Source organism: Globicephala melas, chromosome 1 (assembly GCF_963455315.2).
Source record: "Globicephala melas chromosome 1, mGloMel1.2, whole genome shotgun sequence".
Taxonomy (NCBI): Eukaryota; Metazoa; Chordata; class Mammalia; order Artiodactyla; family Delphinidae; genus Globicephala; species Globicephala melas.
Window position 1 is genome coordinate 13622385 of NC_083314.1, and position 18888 is coordinate 13641272.

The window sequence follows — 18888 nt, forward strand, 5'->3', positions numbered from 1 at the left end:
TTCCTCTAAGATCAGAAACAAGACAAGGATGTCCACTCTTGCCACTATTATTCAACATAGTTTTGGAAGTCCTGACCGTGGCAAACAGAGAAGGAAAAGAAATAAAAGCAATACAAATCAGAAAAGAAGAAGTAAAACTGTCACTGCCTGCAGATGACATGATACTATACATAGAAAACCCTAAAGGTGCCACCAGAAAACTACTAGAGCTAATCAATGAATGTGGTAAAGTTGCAGGATACAAAATTAATGCACAGAAATCTCTTGCATTCCTATACACCAACAACAAAAGACCAGAAAGAGAAATTAAGGAAACAAGCCCATTCACCACTGCAAAAAAAGAATAAAATACCTAGGAATAGACCTACCTAAGGAGATAAAAGTCCTGTACTCTGAAAAGTATAAGACACTGATGAAAAAAATCAAAGATGACACAAACAGATGGAGATATATACCATGTTCCTGGATTGGAAGAATCAATAGTGTGAAAATGACTATACTACCCAAAGGAATCTACAGATTCAATACAAACCCTATCAAATTACCAATTGCATTTTTTACAGAACTAGAACAAAAAAATCTTAAAATTTGTATGGAGACACAAAAGACCCCGAATAGCCAAAGAAATCTTGAGGGAAAAAATCGGAGCAGGAGGGCTTTCCTGGTGGCGCAGTGGCTGGGAGCCCGCCTGCCGATGCAGGGGATGTAGGTTCGTGCCCTGGTCCGGGAGGATCCCGCGTGCCGCGGAGCAGCTGGGCCCGTTGGCCATGGCCACTGAGCCTGCACATGCGGAGCCTGTGCTCCACAACAGGGGAGGCCACAGCAGTGAGAGGTCCGTGTACCAAAAAAAATAAATAAATAAACAGAGCAGGATGAATCAGACTCCCTGACTTCAGAATATACTACAAAGCTACAGCAATCAAGACAATATGGTACTGGCATAAAAACAGAAATATAGATCAATGGAACGGGACAGAAAGCCCAGAGATAAACCCATGCACCAATGGTCAACTAACCTATGACAAAGGAGGCAAGGATATACAATGAAGAAAAGACAGCCTCCTCAATAAGTGGTGCTGGGAAAACTGGACAGCTACATGTAAAAGAATGAAATTAGAACACTCCCTAACACCATACACAAAAATAAACTCAAAATGGATTAAAGACCTAAATGTAAGGCCAGACACTATAAAACTCTTAGAAGAAAACACAGGAAGAACAAACACTCTTTGACATAAATCACAGCAAGATCTTTTTTGACCCACCTCCTAGAGTAATGGAAATAAAAACAAAAATAAACAAATGGGACCTAATGAAGCTTAAAACATTTTGCACAGCAAAGGAAACCATAAACAAGACAAAAAGCCAACTCTCAGAATTGGAGAAAATATTTACAAATGAATCAGACAAAGGAATAATCTCCAAAATATATAAACAGCTCATGCAGCACAATATTAAAAAACAAACACCCCAATCCAAAAATGGGCAGAAGACCTAAATAGACATTTCTCCAAACAAGACATACAGATGGCCAAGGGGCACACGAAAAGCTGCTCAACATGACTAATTATTAGAGAAATGCAAATCAAAACTACAATGAGGTATCACCTCACACCAGTTAGAATGGGCATCATCAGAAAATCTACAAACAACAAATGCTGGAGAGGGTGTGGAGAAAAGGGAACCCTCTTGCACTGTTGGTGGGAATGTAAATTGATACAGCCACTATGGAGAACAGTATGGAGGTTCCTTAAAAAACTAAAACTAGAATTACCATATGACCCAGCAATCCCACTACTGGTCATATAACCAGAGAAAACCATAATTCAAAATACACACATGCACCCCAGTGTTCATTGCAGCACTATTTACAAGAGCCAGGTGATGGAAGCAACTTAAATGCCCATCAACAGACTAATGGATAAAGAAGATATGGTACATATATACAATGGAATATTACTCAGCCATAAAAAAGAACAAAATTGGGTCATTTGTAGAGACGTGGAAGAACCTAGAGACTGTCATACAGAGTGAAGTCAGAAAGAGAAAAACAAATATCATATATTAACGCATATATGTGGAATCTAGAAAAATGGTACAGATGAACCGGTTTGCAAGGCAGCAATAGAGACACAGATGTAGAGAACAAACACATGGACACCAAGGGGGGAAAGCAGTGGGGGAATGAATTGGGAGACTGGGATTGACATATATCCACTAATATGTATAAAATATATAACTAATAAGAAACTGCTGTATAAAAAATAAAATTCAAAAAGAAAACTGCATGCATCCAACATTTCTCCATCATAAAATTTAGGAAAGAGCAAAAAATACATAGCATTATATTTTGTGAACTAGTCTGGAACTTCCATATACCTTTTGGGGTAATGAACCTAGTATTAATATACAAGAAAAGGTAAGTAGAAAGCATGATGACTACAAGTCTCAAGAGAATGATAACCTTCAAGATGATGACAAAATACTGACTTAACCTCAAAAGAAACTCATATATTTTAATCTTTCCTCATCATAGGCAATTAGAAAACACTCTTATTCATCTGTGCACCCTAGTGCAATGTCTGACGTAGAGAAGAACCAGATACCTATTCATTGCATAAACAGACTGATGAGGAATGAGCCCCTACTATCAGTGCAAAGCTAACAGGTACCCATATTTACAGATAATAGTCCTTACTGGTCTTGTAGAATTGAGTCCCAGAATCATACAGCCCTCTTAGGGCATCATAATGCAAATATACTCCTGAAGTATGTGAGCTTTTTGCCTTTATTACTGAACTGTTCACTCCCAGATAAAGCCCTGGAAATCATGAAATAGTAAGTGTAATTTACTGTCTCTACACGTCAGCTAATCCAGATGATAAGGAGTCTATGCTTCAACCAGGTATAAATGTGGCTTGACACATGAGGATTAGGGAAAAACAGTAACTTGAGAATATGTTTAAGGAGATATAATTTCAAAATATTCATTAAAATAAAACCATATTTATTTCTTAAGGATAAACGTTTTGGGGCTTCCCTGGTGGCGCAGTGGTTGAGAGTCCACCTGCCGATGCAGGGGACACGGGTTCGTGTCCCGGTCCGGGAAGATCCCACATGCCGCGGAGCGGCTATGCCCGTGAGCCATGGCCACTGAGCCTGCGCATCCAGAGCCTGTGCTCCGCAACGGGAGAGGCCACAACAGTGAGAGGCCCACGTGCCACACACACACAAAAAAAGAATAAACGTTTTTGCCAACAAGGACCTACTTTATAGCACAGGGAACTATAGGAACTATACTCACTATTTAATAATAACACGTAAGGGAAAAGAATCTGGAAAAGGTTATATATATAACTGAATCACTGTGCTCTACACTTGAAACTAATACAACATTGTAAATCCACTATATTTCAATAAAAAATAAATCAAATAAAAATAAGGAGATGTACTGAAAAAAAAAGAATAAACATTTTAATTGCCAAAAGCAGAGAAAACACGTAAGAAATGAGGATCACCCATATTCATGGAAATATACTGCTATGTATCAATATATATACACACATACATATATGCATGTGTGGAGAGTGGGTATGAAAATTATACACAAACTTGGTTTGAAAATAGTTTTTTCTCTGAAGTTGGTAAGTATTCACCCTATAGTATTTACACTATTCATGTTTTTCTCATTAAATGTTTTCTTAATGATTTGAACTAATTCTCAGTACATAAAGAAGAGTAACTTTTGTTACATGTGTTTGCAGCAGTTTGCTTTCTGTTTGTTCACTACTTTTTCATTTGGGGTGGATTTTTATGATGCAAGAATGCTTTTTCCTTCTTAGGTAATCAAATGCATGTGCTTAGGCTTTCACTAAATCTTCCACTGCTTTTAAACTTAGAAAATTCTTCTCAAACACAGATTTAATAAATACTTCTCTCTTCATGTCTTGAGTTTCATCAAGAAGTGTACACAATGTGTCACATTTACAATTATATCCTGAATCTTTGATCCTAGCCTCATCTATTTGTCTTTCAGGAAGTCTTACCTCATCCAGAGATTCTCCTTTCCCAGACATTGCCAAGAATCCTAGGACATCCACAGGACTGTATTGTGGGTCTTAGGCTCACATTCCTGGCTTATACCTGGTGGGAAAACAGAGAGTGGTCTCACACCTCATAAGACCCTGTGCATCTGTAGTCTCTTTTCAGTGGTGTCTGCTACTCTATCCTAGGAAGCTCTAAGATCCCTGGGTCACCATCTCTACCAAAAACATTTGATGGTTCTACCCAGAGTTTCAGAGGACTGTTCTCACTACAGAGCACTTGGAGTTTCAACTAATCACATATTTGGCCAGAACAAAGCACTAAATCCCCAAAGCACTGGGGGGTGTGGCACGAGGCAGGAGTTATCGAAGAGCAATGATCTAAACCTCCATGACCTGACACTCATCCCACTTTACCTGCCAGACTCTTCCTTCATCCGGGCTATTTTCTCTTAACCAGTCTATCGCTTCTCCCCACACTCTGGTTTTCCCTTTGGTCCTGTAGTTTATAATACATGTCTGGGCATATTTAATATCAATGGGAAAACAGAGCTCAAATTCTTTCTAGTTGGTGTCTTGGGGCCCATGCAAGTTGAGAAATGTAGCCACATCCAATATCATAAAGTTTATGAAAAAGTTACTGTTTATTAAGATGTACTAGGTTCAGAGTATAGGGTACATCTGAAGATGGGGGTGGGGGGCACAGGCCTGGCATAAAGAATGTATCCCTAACTTCATTAGCAGGGTAGGTATATCTGCTTATTCCAGACGTGTTGTTACATATAGATTTTAGTTGGTTGGTTGAGTGCAAAGGAGAAAATTTGTTGCATGTACTATGTTACTAAAACCTAGTCAGCAGGGAGGAGCCCCTGGTTTGGAAAACATTTGGTTGCATTAAAGTTAAAGGCCACATCCCAGGAGATATGGAGAAACCATGCATGAAGCTCCAGATGTCATTCTGTACATGCTGCATCTTCCAGAACTAGATCAGGTGAAGGTCTCCATCCTTACCACTCAACTGCCATCATTTTAACAGCTTAATGCAGGTATGTTTTCAATTGTGCTCAAGACACCGTGTTCCTGACTTCTCTGGTAATATATTAAGTCTTAAACTTCACAACTGAGCTCATCAGAAGGTCTAATTTTAACCATCAGAAGATCTCACCCACATTCCTCTTTCCCCAAACAATTAATTTGTACCATACCACTTTAAAAGTCATAATATGCAAGCTTTCACAGCCAGGCCCTGCCCTCATAGGAAGGATCTGGTTTCTAGTAGCAGAATGATGGGGATTTCTCTTGCAGTATGACTTGCCTGTCACAGGGTCCTTCCGAATGGTTTATGTCTCCTATATACACTTAGCTTAAGAAAAAGTAAAGATGCTATAATATGGATATAAACGCTATCCACTGGTGGACACCTGGCTCAAGCTCGGTTATTCACAGCACCCTGCTGCCCTCCTAGCAAGTGTGGGCGCTTCAGCCATGAGCATGAGACCCAAGCTGACTCAGAGCACCCTCCCTGAATTTCTGTGCCTGGAGACAGAGTGAGAGAAATTCGTGTGACCTTCTTACCAGTGATTAAAAATATTAAGAGGACAGCAACTGCAGCATCTGTATTCCATGTACCCAAGAGAAGCAGAGAAAGGAAAGAAGAGGAAAGTTAATACACAACCTTATGAAGAACAAGAAATTCAGAGGATTAATGTTTCGTTTTGTTGGGGTTTTTTGAGTCAGAAGCTCCAAATGTTTTGGAGTCCTCATGCCACCCCTTCCACTATGGACAACTGGATTCTGTGACCCAACAAACTGTCAAAATGTCCTTCCAACACACTATTTTTGCTTCTGGTTTTAATGTCTATGGCATTATAAATAAAAGAGTGAGTCTTGTCTAACAGAGAAGATCAAGGGCTAAGTATATAAAGCTATTTGATTAGGACTATTTATACAATGAAAAATTAAAAATGAAACATTCAACAGTGAAAGCATAGTTCAGTAGGTCATGACCGAACTGCACTGCAGCCTTAAAACTATGTTTTCAAAGACTGTTAAATAGCCATTGTCCACGTGAGGAACTACTAAGTGAAAAAGCAGATACAAGATTGTTTAATCAATAGTAATCACATTTATTTGTAAATACACAGATGAATATTTAGAAGGAAAATTACGCAAATGTCAAGAACAGTTGCCTGTGGATGGTGGGAACAAAGGTAATATGTTCACACTCTTTTGTATTCACTAAATAAGCATATATTTTTAATATTTAGAGAAATTTTAAAATATGATATCCAAATTACATTCATTCATATGTAATATAAGATAATCTTCAGTTCAGTTCCTAAGCAAATTATCAGAAATTTTAAGCTAATAGTCAAATTACTGAAGTGTTTATTTTATAGAGAAAAAGCCAGAAAATGAATGCGAGAGGGAGAGTTATTATTCTAAGTATCTTTATTTTCTGTGCACATTTACACAAACACACCACAGAGTGGTCTCTCCCAATAAATTAGATCCTTAAGTGACTTGTTCTTTAAACAAATATTAAGAAATGATGATAACTTCTTGAATTGTATTGTTTTTCTTTAATTAAAAAAGAAAGCTCACAGCGGATAATTCTTATGCTGGAAAGGTATGTGATTCGAATTATATGTATAAGCTCTGTGTAATGAATTGAACTGGTTTTCCTAAAAACTGACCTCTTTTTTTCACTAAATAAGCATATATTTTTAATATTTAGAGAAATTTTATTGAATTGAACTATATGTATAAGCTCTGTGTAATGAATTGAACTGGTTTTCCTAAAGACTGACCTCTTTTTTTTAATACAAGCTAATGTTATCATAACGTCACAACGAAGATCCCGCATGCCTCAGTGAAGATCCCGCGTGCTGCAACTAAGACCTGACGCAGCCAAAAATAAATTAAATTAAATAATAAATAAATCTTTTTTAAAACTACCTAAAAAAATAATAAAAAACCAAAAGTACAGTGGATCCTTGAACAACACGGGTTTGAACTGCACAGGTCCACTCATATGTGGATTTTTTTTCACTAAATACAGTACTACAGTAATAAACGTATCTGACTACAAAGATTCTCATAAACTTAAAATAATTTAATTTCATCTTATAAAACTTCGAGACGTGAAGCCAAATGATTTCTCTGAATATCCCTGAATGAGAGATTGTATCATTTGGCTCTTGACAGTTTTAAACTACAGACAGATCTTGGAGATATTGTGGGTTGGCTTACAGACCACTGAAATAAAGTGAATATCACAATAAAGTAAATAACATGAATTGTTTGGTTGCCCAGTGCATATAAATGTTATATTTACACTATGCTGTAGTTTATTAATTGTGCAATGGCATTATGTCAAAAAAAGCCAATGTAAATACCTTAATTAAAAAATAGGTCATTGCGAAAAAATGTCAACCACCTGAACCTTCAGCGAGTCATAATCTTTTTGCTGGTGGAGAGTCTTGTCTTGATATTGATGCTGCTGACTGATCAGAGTAGTGGCTGCGGAAGGCTGGGGTGGCTGTGACCATTTCTTAAAATAAGACCACAATGAAGTCTGTCACATCCATTGACTGCCTTTCACGAACGATTTCTCTGTAGCACGCCATGCTGTTTGACAGCATTTTACCCATGGTAGAACTTCTTTCAAAATTGGAGTCAGTCCTCTCAAACCCTACTGCTACTTTATGAAATAAGTTTATGTCATGTTCTAAACCCTGTGTTTTCATTTTAATAATCTTCAGTGTCTACACCAGGAGTAGATTCCATCTCAAGAAACCACTCTCTTTCCTCATCCATAAGAAGCAACTCCTCATCTGTTAAGGGTTTATCATGAGATTGCAGCAATTCAGTCACATCTTCAGGCTCCGCTTCTAATTCTAGTTTTCTTGCTATTTCCGCCACATCTGTAGTTACTTCCTCACCTGAACTCCTGAACCCATCAAAGTCATCCATGAGGGTTGGAATCAACTTCTAATTCTAGGTCTCTTGCTATTTCCACCACATCTGTAGTTACTTCCTCATCTGAACTCCTGAACCCATCAAAGTCATCCATGAGGGTTGGAATCAACTTCTTCCAAACTGAGTTAATGATATTTTGACCTCTTCCCATGAATCACAACTGTTCTTAATGGCAGCTAGAAAACCTTCCCCTGCAGAGGGTTTTCAATTTACTTTGCCCAGATTAATCAAAGGAATCACTATCTCTGCAAGCTGTAGGCTTACATTATGTATTTCTTAAATAGCAAGGCTTGAGAGTTAAAATGACTCCTTGATCTATGGGCTGCAGATTGGATGTTGTGTTAGCAGGCATGAAAACAAGCAAGAATCTTGTTCATTGTGTGGCCAGGTATGTTGTCAATTAGCAGCAGTATTTTGAAAGGAATCTTTTCTGAGCAGTAGGTTTCAACGGCGTGCTTGAAATATTCAGTAAACCATGTTGTAAACAGATGTGCTATTACCCAGGCTTTGTTGTTCCTTGATGGAGCTCAGGCAGAGGAGATTTAGCATAATTCTTAAGAACATTATGATTTTCAGAATGGTAAATGAGCACTGGCTTCAACTTAAAGTCACCAGTTGCATTAGCCCCTAATAAAAGAGTCAGCCTGTCCTTTGAAGCTTTCAAGCCAGGCACTGACTTCTCTTTAGCTTATGGAAGTCCTAGATGACATCTTCTTCCCATATAAGGCTGTTTCGTGTACACTGAAAACGTGTTGTTTAGTGTGGCCACCTTCACGAACGATCTGAGCTGGATCTTCTCGACACCTTGCTGCAGCTCCTCCATCATCAGCACTGGCTGCTTCCCCTTGCACTTTGATGTTACAGAAACGGCTTCTTTCCTTAAACCTCATGAACGAACCTCTGCTAGCTTCAAACTTTTCCTCTGCAGCTTCCCCACCTCTCTTAGCCTTCATAGAATTGAAGAGAGTTACGGCCTTGCTCTGGATTAGGCTTTGGCTTAAGGGAATGTTGTGGCTGGTTTGATCTTCATTTCAGACAGATAAAACTCTCCTCCATATCAGCAGTGAGGCTGTTTTGCTTTCTTATCATTTGAGTGTTCACTGGAGTAGCACTTTTACTTTCCTTCAAGAACTTTTCCTTTGCATTAATAACATGGGTAACTGTTTGCACAAGAGGACTAGCTTCTGGCCTATCTCGGTTTTCGACATACCTTCCTCACCAAGCTTAATCGTTTCTAGCTTTTTAAAGTGAGAGACGTAAGACTCTTCCTTTAACCTGAACACTCAGAGGACATTGTAGGGTTATTAATTGGCCTAATTTTGTATCTCAGGGAATAGGGAGGCCCAAGGAGAGGGAGAGAGATGGGGGGAATGGCCAGTCAGTGGAGCAGTCAGAACACACACAACATTTATCAACTAAGTTCGCAGACTTGTGTGGACACAGTTCGTGGTGCCCCAAAACGATTACAACAGTAATATCAAAGATCATGATCACAGATCACCAAAACAAATATTATAATAATGAAAAAGCTTAAAATACTGCAAGAATTGCTATACGTGACACAGAGATACAAATTGAGCAAATGCTACTGGGAAAATGGCGCTAATAGACTTGACGGCTGCAGGGTGACCACAAACCTTCTATCTTTAAAAAAAAAAAAATGCAGTCCACGAAGCACAATAAAGCAAAGTGCAATAAAAAGGTTATGACTGTATCTCCAAAATGTTCATAACTATATTGATATATCAAAAACCCATGTCTCTTTCTTTTTCTAAGAATGCAGAATATTTAATAATGTTGATCAGATTTAGAGAAGTAATTTATATTTTTAAAAACATTCTAAATTTTTGCAACAATTGACTGTTTCTTTCCTCTTCACATATCAATATTTACCCTTGACTGTCCATAATCTATGTTCATCGCCTTGAAAATTCCTTTACCTTTTATTTATTTCCTTTACTATCTATTCCACTTCATTAAATCTTTCCTCTTATCCTCAAACTGTTTCCTAATTCACTTTTCTAATTTTTAGCAGCGGTGCAAAAACTCACTAAGTTATTTTGTGCCCATTGCTTTACTCTGTATTACTTTTCCTCTCAAACATCAGACTATAACTGTAGCCTCTTTTTACTTCTGAAATTACTGCCATTTTCCTAAAATTAAGATCAAATAAGGCCAAGCATCCTCATAGGTCCTTCTCATCTCCAAATTTAATTCAACAAATATTTTTTAGTGCTTGTGAATAAACCAGAAATTGTCAAAGATGCAATAATCCACAGATACAATCAATTTCTTCAGGACGCATTCAATTTTCCTGCATGTAGGTGTGGGATTTTCTGCATTCAATGCCTCCACATCACTAAACATTCTGATGTGCTTTCCTTATTAATCTGATTTGTTCTATGAACCTCTTCACTTCAAGTCCACAGTTATCCTTAAAGAGTACATTTCGTTTGATTCCAATCTTATGACCTTGTCTCAGTCTAACAACCTATCCAGTTCTAATTTCATACAAATGACCAAGTAAATCATTTTGATAGAAATGCCTAGTAGTGGATCGACTTTAAAAGGAATAAGAAGAGGGCTTCCCTGCTGGCGCAGTGGTTGAGAGTCTGCCTGCCGATGCAGGGGACACGGGTTCGCGCCCCGGTCCGGGAAGATCCCACATGCCGCAGAGCAGCTGGGCCCGTGAGCCATAGCCGCTGAGCCTGCGCGTCCGGAGCCTGTGCTCTGCAACGGGAGAGGCCACAGCAGTGAGAGGCCCGCGTACCGCAAAAAAAAAAAAAAAAAAAAAAGGAATAAGAAGAAAGAAAAACAGAAAAAATGCTGGTTGAAGATCTGCCATTTGCAACAATATGGATGGACCTGGAGGGTATCATGCTTAGTGAAGTAAGTCAGATAAAGACAAATACTGTATGTTATCACTTATATGTGGAATCTAAAAAAATAAAACGAATGAATATAACAAAATGGAAACAAATTCACAAATATAGAGAACAAACTAGTGGTAACCATGGGGAGAGGAATGGGGGAGGGGCAAGACAGAAGCGGGGACTAAAAGGTACAAACTACTTATTTACAAAATCAAATACAAAGATATGCTGCACAGCACAGGGAAATATAGCCAATATTTATAATAGCTTTAAATGGTATAAAGTCTATAAAAACCTTGAATGACTATGTTTTTGTAAATCAATAATAGTTTAATTTTTTTTAAAGAGCTGCTTACAAACCCATGAGTTGTTATATGTACAAAAAGCAACTATTTGGGGCATGTGAGTCTATTGTAAGCTTTTCATATACGCAAGCCTTACACCTGCCCCTCTGCTCTGTCTTATTCACAATCCCTCCCAGAACAAAAAGGTAAACTTTCCAAAGCTAGCCAATGACCACTTCATAGGCAAATTTTAAGGGTTTCTTGAAATTCTCTCTGAAAAGTAAACCAACAGCTCTTCAAAATTATTTTTTAATTTATAGTTCATGTACAGTTTTATAAGAAAAACAATGTCATATTATAAAAACACACTTCAGACGTATCAACAATTTTTTTCACTCCTCTTTGGTCTTTTCCTTCTCTTTAATATACTAACTCGTGTAACAAATATTAAGAGATTTTTATCCATGGGTCACTATGCTATACCTCTGGGATGCCAACACTCTGCCCACATGAAGTTCACAGGCATAGATGTAATAGAAAATTTTAGAACATTATGATGTGCTCCATCCTGGCCATAGCACATATGATGATACATGCTAAGTACGTGACCTTTTTATCCCCTAGATCAACACAATCAACTTCCAAGTGGTCTCTCTCCTCACTACAAAAAAGCAAGAGTAAAGTTTTCAAAACTATTAATCAGATTATTTCACCAACACCTCTTGCAATTTCATGCCTTCAAAGGGCCTTTATTACTCTTAATTAAAGCCCACTTCGACCACCAAGTCCCCACCGAATACTACTCTGCTTATCAGTTTGCCGTTATCTCAAGCCACTCTCTTTCTTGCTCACCCAGGAAGCCACACAGTCTCCAACTTGTTCCTTGAATGCAACAAGGTCTTTCATGCCTTATAACCTCTGGTTGTGTTAATTTTTATGAAGCTGGTTCATTCTGTTATGGGTAGTTCAACTATTGTCTGCTCAGAGAACCTGCTTCTTGATCACTAAGTACTCCCAAATACCACCAGATACTCTTTATCACATAACTCTTTATTTCCTTAAAATTTGTACCCTGGCATGTAATCATCTTTTCTCTTTAACTATTTATTGAGTATTTTCTTACTTACCCCTAAGTCATTCTGCCTATTTTTCTATGAGGAAAAGGGACCATTTCTATGGTAGGTATTCAATAAACATCTGTGATTAACAAATGACTATCTAAGTGTGTAAAATTAGAGAAAGGAGGTGAGTTGAGCATGCAGAGGTGGCACTAGATTGGAAGGGAGATCTGAGGTCAGAGAAGGTTCACCATAGAAAATAACATGTACTGAGCCTGGAAAGGCCAGCGGGAATTAGTCAGTTCAAGACAGTTGTGCGACAGATCGTCTAGACCTTCATGCCAAAGGCAAAAACATAACACGACAAATTTTCAGGAACAAGAGAGAATCCATAGCTAAATTTGGCAAGAGCATAAATTGCGAATTGTATACTGGTAGGTCTTAAGTTTTCTCAGATAATTCAAGCAAAGGTAATGCAAGCCCTTGTTTGCATGGTAATGACTTAATTTGTATTTTATTTATAAAGTGTGTCAAAGTAAAGGACTTTGTGTGAGGAAGTTAATTTTAGATAGGTCACTCTGACGGCAATGTCTAGGATGGTTTCCTAGGTTTCCAGCTTAAACAACCAGATAGGTAATCAATGCCATTCACTGAGACAGGAAATAAAAAGAGGATGCTCTAATGTGAGTGAAAAAAAAGTGAAAACATAAGAGTTCTATTTTAGACATGTGTTTCAAATTCATAAAGGAGTGTGTGTGTGTGTGTGTGTATATATATATATATATATATATATATGTATGTTTCCAAAAGACAAAGAAATACACAAGTCTAAAGATTTGGGGGAGCTTCAAGATGGCGGAAGACTAAGACACGGAGTTCACCTTCCTCCCCACAGATACATCAGAAATACGTCTACATATGGAACAACTCCTACAGAACACCTACTGAATGCTGGCAGAAGACCTCAGACCTCCCAAAAGGCAAGAAACTCCCCATGTACCTAGGTAGGGCAAAAGAAAAAAGAATAAACAGAAACAAAAGGATAGCTACAGGACCTGCACCAGTGGGAGGGAGCTGTGAAGGAGGAAAGATTTCCACACACTAGGAAGCCCCTTCGCGGGTGGAGACTGCGGGTGGCAGAGGGGGGAAGCTTCGGCGCCGCGGAGGAGAGCGCAGCAACAGGGGTGCGGAGGGCAAAGCGGAGAGATTCCCGCACAGAGGATTGGTGCCAACCAGTACTCACCAGCCTGAGAGGCTTGTCTGCTCACCCGCCGGGGCGGGCGGGGCTGCGAGCTGAGGCTCCGGCTTCGGTCGGAGCGCAGGGAGAGGACTGGCATCATGAACACAGCCTGAAGGGGATGAATGCACCATGGCTAGCCGGGAGGGAGTCCGGGGAAAAGTCTGGAGCTGCCGAAGAGACAAGAGACTTTTTCTTCCCTCTTTGTTTCCTGGTGCGCGAGGAGAGGGGATTAAGAGCGCTGCTTAAAGGAGCTCCAGAGACGGGCGCGAGCCGCGGCTAACAGTGCGGACCACAGAGACGGGCATAAGACGCTAAGGCTGCTGCTGCCGCCACCAATAAGCCTGTCTGCGAGCACAGGTCACTCTCCACACCTCCCCACCCCAGCCCGCCACTGCCAGGGTCCCGGGATCCAGGGACAACTTCCCCGGGAGAACGCACGGCGCACCTCAGGCTGGTGCAACGTCACGGCGGCCTCTGCCGCCGCAGGCTCGCCCCGCCTCCGCACCCCTCCCTCCCCCCGGCCTGAGTGAGCCAGAGCCCCCAAAGCAGCTGCTCCTTTAACCCCGTCCTGTCTGAGCAAAGCACAGATGCCCTTATGCGACCTACACGCAGAGGCGGGGCCAAATCCAAAGCTGAGCCCCGGGAGCTGTGCGAACAAACAAGAGAAAGGGAAATCTCTCCCAGCAGCCTCGGGAGCAGTGAATTAAATCTCCACCATCAACTTGATGTACCTGCATCTGTGCAATACCTGAAGAGACAACAAGTCATCCCAAATTGAGGAGGTGGACTTTGGGAGCAAAGATATATTATTTTTCCCCTTCTTCTCTTTTTGTGAGTGTGTACGTGTATGCTTCTGTGTGTGATTTTGTCTGTATAGCTTTGCTTTCACCATTTGTCCTAGGGTTCTGTCTGTGCGTTTTTTTATTTGTGTTTACTTTTTAAATTTATTTCTTAATAATTATTTTTTTATTTTAGTAACTTTATTTTATTTTACTTTATTTTATTTATTTATTTCCCTTTTTTCTCCCTTTTATTCTGAGCCGTGTGAATGACAGGCTCTTGGTGCTCCAGCCAGGTGACAGGGCTGTGCCTCTGAGGTGGGAGAGCCAACTTCAGGACACTGGTCCACAAGAGACCTCCCAGCTCCACAAAATGTGAAATGTCAAAAATCTCCCAGAGATCTCCATATCAACGCCAAGACCCAGCTCCACTCAACGACCAGCAAGCTATAGTGCTGGACACCCTATGCCAAACAACTAGCAAGACAGGAACAGAGCCCCATCCATTAGCAGAGCGGCTGCCTAAAATCATACTAAGGCCACAGACACCCCAAAACACACCACCAGATGTGGATCTGCCCACCAGAAAGACAAGATCCCGCCTCATCCACCAGAACACAGGCACTAGTCCCCTCCACCAGGAAGCCTACACAACCCACTGAATCAACCGTAGCCACTGGGGACAGACACCAAAAACAACGGGAACTACGAACCTGCAGAAAGCAGACTCCAAACACAGTAAGTTAAGCAAAATGAGAAAACAGAAAAACACACAGCAGATGAAGAAGCAAGGTAAAAACCCACTAGACCTAATAAATGAAGAGGAAATAGTCTACCTGAAAAAGAATTCAGAATAATGATAGTAAAGATAATCCAAAATCTTGGAAATAGAGAAAATACAAGAAACGTTTAAAAAGGACCTAGAAGAACTAAAGAGGAACCAAACAATGATAAACAACACAATAAATGAAATTAAAAATTCTCTAGAAGGGATCAATAGCAGAATAACTGAGGCAGAAGAACAGATAAGTGATCTGGAAGATAAAATAGTGGAAATAAGTACTGCAGAGCAGAATAAAGAAAAAGGAATGAAAAGAACTGAGGACGGTCTCAGAGACCTCTGTGACAACATTGAACACAACAACATTTGAATTATAGGGGTCCCAGAAGAAGAAGAGAAAAAGAAAGGGACTGAGAAAATATTTGAAGAGATTACAGTTGAAAACTTCCCTAATATGTAAAAGGAAATAGTTAATCAAGTCCAGGAAGCACAGAGAGTCTCATACAGGATAATTCCAAGGAGAAACACGCCAAGACACATATTAACCAAACTATCAAAAATTAAATACAAAGAAAACATATTAAGAGCAGCAAGGGAAAAACAACAAATAACACACAAGGGAATCCCCACAAGGTTAACAGCTGATCTTTCAGCAGAAACTCTGCTGAAAGCCAGAAGGGAGTGGCAGGACATATTTAAAGTGATGAAGGAGAAAAACCTGCAACCAAGATTACTCTACCCAGCAAGGATCTCATTCAGATTTGATGGAGAAATTAAAACCTTTACAGACAAGCAAGGGCTGAGAGAGTTCAGCACTACCAAAGCAGCTTTACAACAAATGCTAAAGGAACTTCTCTAGGCAGGAAACACAAGAGAAGGAAAAGACCTACAATAACAAACCCAAAACAATTAAGAAAATGGGAATAGGAACATACATATCGATAATTACCTTAAATGTAAATGGATTAAATACTCCCACCAAAAGACACAGACTCACTGAATGGATATAAAAACAAGACCCGTATATATGCTGTCTACAAGAGACCCACTTCAGACCTAGGGACACATACAGACTGAAAGTGAGGGGGTAGAAAAAGATAATCCATGCAAATGGAAATCAAAAGAAAGCTGGAATAGCAATTCTCATATCAGACAAAATAGACTTTAAAATAAAGACTATTAGAAGAGACAAAAAAGGACACTACATAATGATCAAGGGATCGATCCAAGAAGAAGATATAACAATTGTCAATATTTATGCACCCAACATAGGAGCACCTCAATACATAAGGCAAATACTAACAGCCATAAAAGGGGAAATCAAAAGTAACACAATCATAGTAGGGGACTTTAACATCTCATTTTCACCAATGCACAGATCATCCAAAATGAAAATAAATAAGGAAACACAAGCTTTAAATGAAACATTAAACAAGATGGATTTAATTGATATTTACAGGACATTCCATCCAAAAACAACAGAATACATATTCTTCTCAAGTGCTCATGGAACATTCTCCAGGATAGATCACATCGTGGGTCACAAGTCAACCCTTAGGAAATTTAACAAAATTGAAATCGTATCAAGTATCTTTTCCAACCACAATGATATGAGACTAGATATCAATTACAGGAAAAGATCTGTAAAAACATACAAACACATGGAGGCTAAACAATACACTACTTAATAACCAAGTGATCACTGAAGAAATCAAAGAGGAAATCAAAAAATACCTAGAAACAAATGACAGTGGAGACACGGCAACCCAAACCCTATGGGATACAGCAAAAGCAGTTCTAAGAGGGAAGTTTATAGAAATACAATCCTATCTTAAGAAACAGGAAACATCTCAAATAAACAACCTAACCTTGCACCTAAAGCAATTAGAGAAAGAAGAACAAAAAAACCCCAAAGTTAGCAGAAGGAAAGAAATCTAAAGATCAGATCAGAAATAAATGAAAAAGAAATGAAGGAAACAATAGCAAAGATCAATAAAACTAAAAGCTGGTTCTTTGAAAAGATAAACAAAATTGATAAACCATTAGCCAGACTCATCAAGAAAAAAAGGGACAAGACTCAAATCAATAGAATTAGAAATGAAAAAGGAGAAGTAACAACTGACACTGCAGAAAGACAAAGGATCGTGAGAGATTACTACAAGCAACTCTATGCCAGTAAAACGGACAACCTGGAAGAAATGGACAAATTGTTAGAAATGCACAACCTGCCAGGACTGAATCAGGAAGAAACACAAAATATAAACAGACCAATCACAGTCACTGAAATTGAAACTGTGATTAAAAAACTTCCAACAAACAAAAGCCCAGGACCAGATGGCTTCACAGGCGAATTCTATCAAACATTTAGAGAAGAGCTAACACCTATCCTTCTCAAACTCTTCCAAAATATAGCAGAGGGAGGAACACTCCCAAACTCATTCTACGAGGCCACCATCACCCTGATACCAAAACCAGACAAAGATGTCACAAAGAAAGAAACTACAGGCCAATATCACTGATGAACATAGATGTGAAAATCCTCCACCAAATTCTAGCAAACAGAATCCAATAGCACATTAAAAGGATCGTACACCATGATCAAGTGGGTTTTATCCCAGAAATGCAAGGATTCTTCAATATACGCAAATCAATCAATGTGATACACCATATTAACAAATTGACGGAGAAAAACCATACATTCATCTCAATAGATGCAGAGAAAACTTTCGACAAAATTCAACACCCATTTATGACAGAAAGTAGGCATAGAGGGAACTTTCCTCAACATAATAAAGGCCGTATATGACAAACCCACAGCCAACATCGTCCTCAATGGTGAAAAACTGAAACCATTTCCACTAAGATCAGGAACAAGAAAAGGTTACCCACTCTCATCACTATTATTCAACATAGTTTTGGAAGTTTTACCCACAGCAATCAGAGAAGAAAAATAAATAAAAGGAATCCAAATTGGAAAAGAAGAAGTAAAGCTGTCACTGTTTGCAGATGACATGATACTATACATAAAGAATCCTAAAGATGCTACCAGAAAACTACTAGAGCTAATCAGTGAATTTGGTAAAGTAGCAAGATACAAAATTAATGCACAGAAATCTCTGGCATTCCTATACAGTAATGATGAAAAATCTGAAAGTGAAATTAAGAAAACACTCCCATTTACCACTGCAACAAAAAGAATAAAATATCTAGGAATAAACCTACCTAAGGAGACAAAAGACCTGTATTCAGAAAACTATAAGACACTGATGAAAGAAATTAAAGATGATACAAATAGATGGAGAGAAATACCATGTTCTTGGACTGGAAGAATCAACATTGTGAAAATGACTCTACTATCCAAAGCAATCTACAGATTTAATGCAATCCCTATCAAACTACCAATGGCATTTTTCACAGAACTAGAACAAAAAATTTCACAATTTGTATGGAAACACGAAAGACCCTGAATAGCCAAAGCAATCTTGAAAAAGAAAAACGGAGCTGGAGGAATCAGGCTCCCGGACTTCAGACTATACTACAAAGCTACAGTAATCAAGACAGTTTGGTACTGGCACAATAACAGAAATACAGATCAATGGAATGGGATAGAAAGCCTAGAGATAAGCCCACGCACATATGGTCACCTTATCTTTGATAAAGGAGGCAAGAATATACAATGGAGAAAAGACAGCCTCTTCAATAAGTGCTGCTGGGAAAACTGGACAGCTACATGTAAAAGTATGAAATTAGAACACTCCCTAACACCATACACAAAAATAAACTCAAAATGGATTAAAGACCTAAATGTAAGGCCAGACACTATCAAACTCTTAGAGGAAAACATAGGCA